Consider the following 7390-nt stretch of genomic DNA (forward strand, 5'->3'; position numbering starts at 1 on the left):
GTAGTGTCTGTTTAGTATATGTAATGCGTGTGTAATATACGAATTTAGTGTGCGTGTAATTATTATTTGTGTAATGCGTATTTAGTTTCTGCGTGCTTAGAGTGTATATAGGATATGTGTTTCTGGCACATGTGTAGTATGTTTTTATTGTTCGAACTGTACACAGTTTGTGTGTATAGTACATACGTTTATTGTGTGTTATAGTGTGCGTCCATGGACGATCGATACCAAAAAATAAGGTAACGAGGAGATAATAGCCGCTTTTAAATAAATTAAACATACACACACACTATATATAATGAACAGATAGACACTATCCATACACGGCACGTAATATTCAAGTGACCATGCCCTAACCCCAATCTCCTCGTGGTGTATCTTGACTTATTACAATACCGATAGCCTTTTTTATATTTCAAATGTCAATAAAGGGCAACAAGAAGTCGTACGACAATCCTTAGTTATAAAGGCGAGACTTCCCTTCACAAAGTTATCCTAAAACGGATCTTGAAGGAAAGTTTTCAAATTCTACAGAGTCATTTAAATTTGTAAAATCTTCGTAAAGAAAAAGTATCTTCAGTTCCCCAGCCATTAATGAAAAAATGAACACAAGATTATAAGGGAAAAAGCTTCGTGTTTTAAAATGAGCCCAGGTAAACCGTTATCCAATTTTTTTCCACAAAATTATGACAGTTTTAATATCGACAATTTTTTATCTAAAATGCAGTCAGCCTTTAACTTTGTACACTAATGTATTATCATATCTCACATATCTTTTCTGCATGAGAAATCGTACTTCATAACGACAATATTAATCTCATGATAAATAAAACAGGATTTGACGAGACAGTTGGTCAAAATACTAACTCTCAACTAGGTACATACGGTACTTACGGAGGAGTTATGGTACCGGGATAAGATCTTTATACATGATACAATTTGATTCAGAATAATAAATGTTAATAAACTAGTACAAATGAGTGCTAGTGGATCCGGTCAAATATATCCAGAAGAACAATTATCGAATGGGTCCAAGTGAATCAAGATTGATTAGATTAAGTCACACGAGACAATGTGTTTAGGAACTGGGTATATGCCACCGATATACAAATTCGCGAATAATATTTGGAGAGTCAGAACACCTGAGTAGCACATCAGAACCAGACTATATAAATGTGACTGGATCACTACGATCAGGCCATATGAATTCGAGTGACCGACCTAGGCTAGAGCATATAGGCACTAACAGTTCATCTAAATCAGGACATGTCAGTACAAGCTTCCCCAGGTGCACGAATGAATCACGACTATTGAGTTTAAATGCTCCTGGGTAAATTAGCACAGGAACACTCTTGTCCCAAAGAGAAATAAAAGAAGTTGGAAGTCAGTTGAGACCAGAGACAATGATAAAATCAAATACAATTACGTTAGACAAATAAGCAGTAGCCGGAACGGACCCAGGCACATCTCCACGGGAGAACAAAAAGAATAATAGACTGAAAATCATTTCGGGTATTACAGCAGTGGAGAGTAAGATTTTATCCTTTTTTAAAAAAAGGAACAAAGGAAAATGACAATCCCCTTACTCCAAAAAAAGCCCGGTGAGAATTCCAGTCAACAAGAGCAAATATACTGATGAAAGTGAATTGCATATCGACACACCTTCGGAATATTTCGAATATAGTGATTGTAACACCCCAATGGCGGTAAAAACAAAAAGAATTAAGGAACGAAAGAATTGAGAGGGGGGAGGAGAATTAATCAAATCGGTCATGAGGAGGCAGAAAAATATAAGAGATCTTACGAAAAGCGAAGAGGAAAGGATATCCTCGCAATCAGAAAGAAAAATAGAATACTCCATCAAACAAGTGGAAGTGAATGTGTTAATTAATACATTAACCGAAGTGATTTTAAACACAAAAAAAAAAATAAATACGAGACTCCACCTATTATCTAAAAAAAGATGCGGAAATAGCGGAGATGACTAAAGAGAATAACGAACATATGAATGGCACTTCTGAGTGGATCCAAGGATTAAATAAAAAATAAAGGGTAAGGATTACACCGGTCAAGGAAACGATTACTCATAGAAAGTCTGTGGCAACGTCGCGCCCTAAATAGTAACTACAAAACATAGATTGATACAAAAAGGACACTACCAAATTAGTAAAAGGAAACAGACCTCCCCAGTGAAAGACAAAGGGGAAGAACTTAGGAAAAGATCTAAGAAAGGAGCGTTGGCATAGATAAAGATGACACCCAGAGGGAAAATAATAGTAGTGAAATTAATGAATGGAAAGTTCAAATAAATAAGAAAACACTTAGAAAAGAGAAGATTAAAAAAAGAATATCAACACCAACCCAAAAGGGACAGCAGAAAAGTGAAAAGTCAGCAAAGAATTCGCAATAGACCGGAGGTCTATACTTGTCAAGGTCGAAAGTGGAAAAGAATGACTCGAAACCTACAGAGAACTTATGAGAGCTAAGGAAGCTCTCAAGAAAACAACTGGTGTTAGGAAAACAAGGTACGGGAATATCTTGGTCGAATTAATAAAAGCAAAAGCATCAGCAAATGAGATTTCAGACAAAATAAAGACGGTTACGGAAAACCGAGTACAGTCAACACCACTACAAACTATGGTGTCATTGAAAGTCAAAAACATCGATCCGCTGAGCAAGGAAGAGCTCAGAAGCGACATTTGTAGTGACTTAAGCATAAGTAACAGAAACTGTGTTGACGTCAAGACACTGCTAATAAACCCGTGGGGAATATGACAACCCATAGTTATTATCCCCGCATCAACTGTTCCTGCCAATTATAACAATTTAAAAATCAGAGCAGGATTGACGGTAACAAGTATAAAAATCTTGCCGAAAATCAATAGATGTTTTAGGTGTCATAAAATAGGACACACCTCAAATCAGTGCAAAGAAGTTAGTGTTAAGAAATGTAAAGTTGGTATGACCGCTAGTTACTAAAAGCTAAGTTGGTACGACTCCTAACGACGTTCCTTTGTCTTAGGAGTCGACCACGCGTTAATTGCTAAGACGCATCCTGTGTGATTAAACGCCTCCTGTGTGATTAGGCGTTTTGTATAAGAAACAAAATAAAAGGTGTGATAATCAATCCGTGTGAATCAGCTTGAATATCAACCCCAACCTATATAAAATAACAGTTAGCTCTGGAAAGGTACTTTGCAGGAAATGTAGAGTTAGGAATTACAATATGGAGAACTGCATTAATGAACCGTACTGCACCATGTGGAGCGCTCATGGTTTAGCAAATAAAAAACACGTTACTGGGTCATTGGCGTGTCCTATATACAGAAGAGCGATGAAAGAGAGAAATAGTAGAATAAAAAGATAAAGACTTTGCAGACAAATTTAAATCGCTGCAAGTTGGCACAGGATTTAATGTACCAATGCGCCTATGAAGTCAGAGCAGATGTAACCCCAAATTCTTTTACCCTGACGTCACCTTAGGCGACCACTTCTAAATATTCTCCGGACAGTTGATACCTCTACTCCAAATATTCTCAGGACAGTTGATACCTCTAAATATCCTCCGGACGGTTGATACTTCTAAATATTATCCGGTCAATTAACACCTCGCCACCCTGATAAGGAACTTCCAGGAACAATATCCCCTCCATCATTTTCATTGTTCCTGCTTAGTATTTAGACTCCGAATAATGACGGCCGAGCCAGTCTGAACTGTGAGCCGATACTTGAACATTGTAAGTGGTAGCCAAGTGTCTTGGACTCTTGAGAAATAAAGTTTTTTGTATCATCAAGAGAGTTTCTTTTTTACGTGACACAGATATCGTTATCATCTTTGAACCAAAGAAACAATAGATGTACTGGTACAAAGATATAAAAGGTGATGCATCCATATGGGTTACGTTATTTAACAGCGCATTCCCATATGATGATACCATAATACAGGAAGACGGTATGTTGGAAATAAGAATAGGGGATACTTCCTACGTGAGTGGATATTGTTCCCGTAACATCAACAAAAATAGCTATTATAAATACGTTGACAAATTAGAAAGCTTAATGAAAAGGATATATAAAAAACAAAGTAAAATACTTATTGCTGGTGATTATAATGCAAAATCGGCAGTATGGGACGGAGACAAAACCGACAAAGAGGATAGAACCTTAATGGGGGCTTTGGTAAAAAATGGCATTACAACCATAAAAGTCAACAAAAAATACTCCTTTGTTAGGGGCAATAGTAATAGCTATCTTGGCATAGTGAGCGTAAATAATAACCTAGCTAGGCTTTATAAAAGAACAAAGATCCCACAAATTTTTAATTTAAATTTAACAGAAATAGAGGTCATTATAAATTTTCGACGAAAGACTACGATCCGGAGAGGTTTATTAATAAATTTGACGAAATAAAAAATAATCTAATAATAAATTTTACATCTTACAGGATGAGCCATGGGGAATTTCTCCAAAATATTTTAGAAAAAACGCGTGAAGCCGAATTAAAAAAAGTCTTCCTACCAAGGGATAAGAAGAACGAGAACTATTGGTGGAATGAGAATATAGCCCCACTTTGAAAGATGGAGAATAAAAGTAGAAGGGTTGTATTAAATAGCCAGCAATGTGGAGGAGTTTACCAAGATATATAAGCAGAATAAAAAGGAACTGAAAATATTAATTCAGAAAGGCAAAGAACAAACGTGGAAGGAATTTGTTGCAATCTTAAAATGGGATCCATAGGGTAAACCCCATAAAAGCGTTATAAATAAAGTAAAAAACAAGAAACCAGTAAATAACTTAAACTCAAATAAAATTAATAGCATTATAGATACACTTTTCACCACAAAAATAAACATAACTGCCGAAGAAGAGAGACGGGATGGTAGTTACGAGGAAGTAACAAACGACGATGTATGTATCACCGTCCAAATGGAGGAGTTAGCGAATGCCATTGGACGATTAAATTCTAAACGGGCGGCTGGCGTGGATGGTGTCTCTGGAACAATATTTAAATTATTATTTAAGTATAAAGCTCATGACATACTAAGCATGCCTAATACTATATACAAAATAGATAAAATACCTAAAGAATGGAAAATTGCTAGAGTAGTATTGCAAAACCAGGAAATAATCCCTTCCTTCCTACTTCCTATTGGCTCATAAATATACTACCTGCGATGAGCAAGATATGGGGGAATATTTCTAAATCCTCCACTGAGAAATATCTGTGGCAATAGCCATATCACAAAAGCCAGTATGGTTTCCACAGAGACAGGAGCACAGTTGGTCCCATTATATAGGTTAACAAATTTGCAGATTTCTGCAAAAAGAAAAATTTAGTATACATCCAGATTGCTGACGACATTAAAAATGTTTTCAAAACCCTTAGATGGTATACAATAATTAAGGAAGCCAGGTAAAGAAAACTTCCAGGAAACTTATTGATATTATATGGTTACCTGAAGGATAAAGAGATTATAATTAAAAGCATTAATGGAGAATTTGAAAGTAATGTCTACGCTATTATTATGCAATTTAGTGGACGATGGACTTCTCAATAAATTTATTAATATAATAAAATTTACAAACTGTAACCTTTGCAGACTATTTGGCAATTCTAATGGGTGTCAATAAAGAAGAAAGTATAGAAAATAAACTAAATATAAACATAAACACAATTATGACTTCGTGTAATAATGCTGGATTGCAAGTTGCAAAAGAAAAAACAGAGATTATTCTATTGACTGGTATGCGAATACCTAAGATAATAAATGTAAATATTATAAATATGCTAATTACTACAAATAACACTATTATATACTTGGGATTAACAATTGACAACATCAGAAATTACACTGTGCATCTGAAAATATTATGCGGTAGAGCTGATGCATTTAGTCAGAATGTTGATAGTATTACTTTCCAACATAAATGGTCCCACTAACCTAGTTAGAAGATTGTTCTGGGAATCGATGGTACTATGTGCCTCTTCTGTATGGGCTGAGGATCCAAAAAGGACTAAAAATAAAGAAAATATTAAAAAAGGCACAAAGATCGGCCCTAATTAAGATATCAACATCTTATAGGACTGTCTTTTATGCAGCTCTGCGCGCGTTGACAGGTAACATGCTAATATACATTAAAGCACAGCTGTGAGAAAAGCTATATGATGTGAAAAAAAGGCACACATTAAACGCCATAGAAAATATAACCGATAGGATACAAAACTCACTCAAGGGAGAGATAAAACAATTGGGAGAAACAACAATAGAGGATTGGAGAAAGGAATATATAAGAAACTGGACAAGAAAATTGATAAACAACATAGTCATCTTTATAAAGAATAAAAAACTTATTGACCATTATACAATGCAAATGTTTATCGGACATGGTACCTTTAACACATATAGAATCAGAATAAATAAAGAAATCAATAACCAATGCTGGAATTGCAATGAAGAGTTCAATGATGCTGAACAGATATTGTTTAAATGTCCAAGATGGGCCTCCCAACATATAGCCCATGAAAACCATGCCGGTGAAAGTTTAAGCGCCAAGAATATGATTACATTAGTTACAGCAGACAATGATATATGGAATCACTTCCAAGTATTTTGTGGTTCCATAATGAACTTTCTATAAAGTGTAGGCTCAGGATATAGCCCATAAAAATTATTTTAACCAACAAGTGAAGAAATTAACTATCTGTTATCTACTTTTATTTATTCTGTTCAGTCCATCTATTTAATTAACTATTGTAATTATTTATTTAGTTATCTTTTTATTTATCCATTATGTATTAATTAATTAATTTATAATTTGAATTATGCATTAAAATACCGCTTTGCTATGTTATTTATTTACTTAGTATTTATATACACTAATTTATAGTTACTTAATGGGTGGAACAGTAATACAGATCGATGTTTTATAACTTAACCTATACACAATGGAATGGTAGCATCGTTGTGATAAATTAAAAGTTTAGTAAATTAAACACTGTTCATCGACATTGCACTCACGCGCGTTCGGCGATAACCAGTTAGAAATGAAGTAATCACTTAATTGTGTAAGAAAGTTTAATTGTAAATATTATATTGTTTTAATTAGATATGGAGCCAGCACGTGGTGTTATAGAATGCCACTAGTTATATTGAGAGTATTGAATATGGCAATACCAACATGACTAGTTTCTAACCAATCACCGCAATATTGTCACCAGTAACTATTTATTTATTAATTATTAATTCCTGGTGCTCTATCTAGTAGTTAACATTTAAACAAATGTCGCTAATTTAGATATATCTTTACACTACTATAAATTATTCAATTAGTAATTACTCTTTTCAAAGGATGTTTTCATTTATAGGTACTTTAACATTCGAACCAACGT

The 7390-nt window shown here is 34.5% G+C and overlaps 1 long non-coding RNA gene across 3 annotated transcripts; it reads left to right on the forward strand.

Annotated features, from left to right (window-relative positions):
- LOC100646761 lies at positions 1-6994 on the forward strand. Of its 3 annotated transcripts, none has more exons than XR_007225004.1 (4): positions 1-653; positions 836-4179; positions 4445-4738; positions 4818-6994. It is a non-coding gene; the product is annotated as an uncharacterized LOC100646761 (long non-coding RNA). The 3 variants fall into 3 exon arrangements; XR_007225005.1 differs by having other exon boundaries at positions 836-3737; positions 3821-4738; XR_007225003.1 differs by having other exon boundaries at positions 836-4738.
- Positions 6995-7390: the final 396 nt, after the last annotated feature.

The sequence above is a fragment of the Bombus terrestris genome, chromosome 8, assembly GCF_910591885.1.
Source record: "Bombus terrestris chromosome 8, iyBomTerr1.2, whole genome shotgun sequence".
NCBI classification, from domain to species: domain Eukaryota; kingdom Metazoa; phylum Arthropoda; class Insecta; order Hymenoptera; family Apidae; genus Bombus; species Bombus terrestris.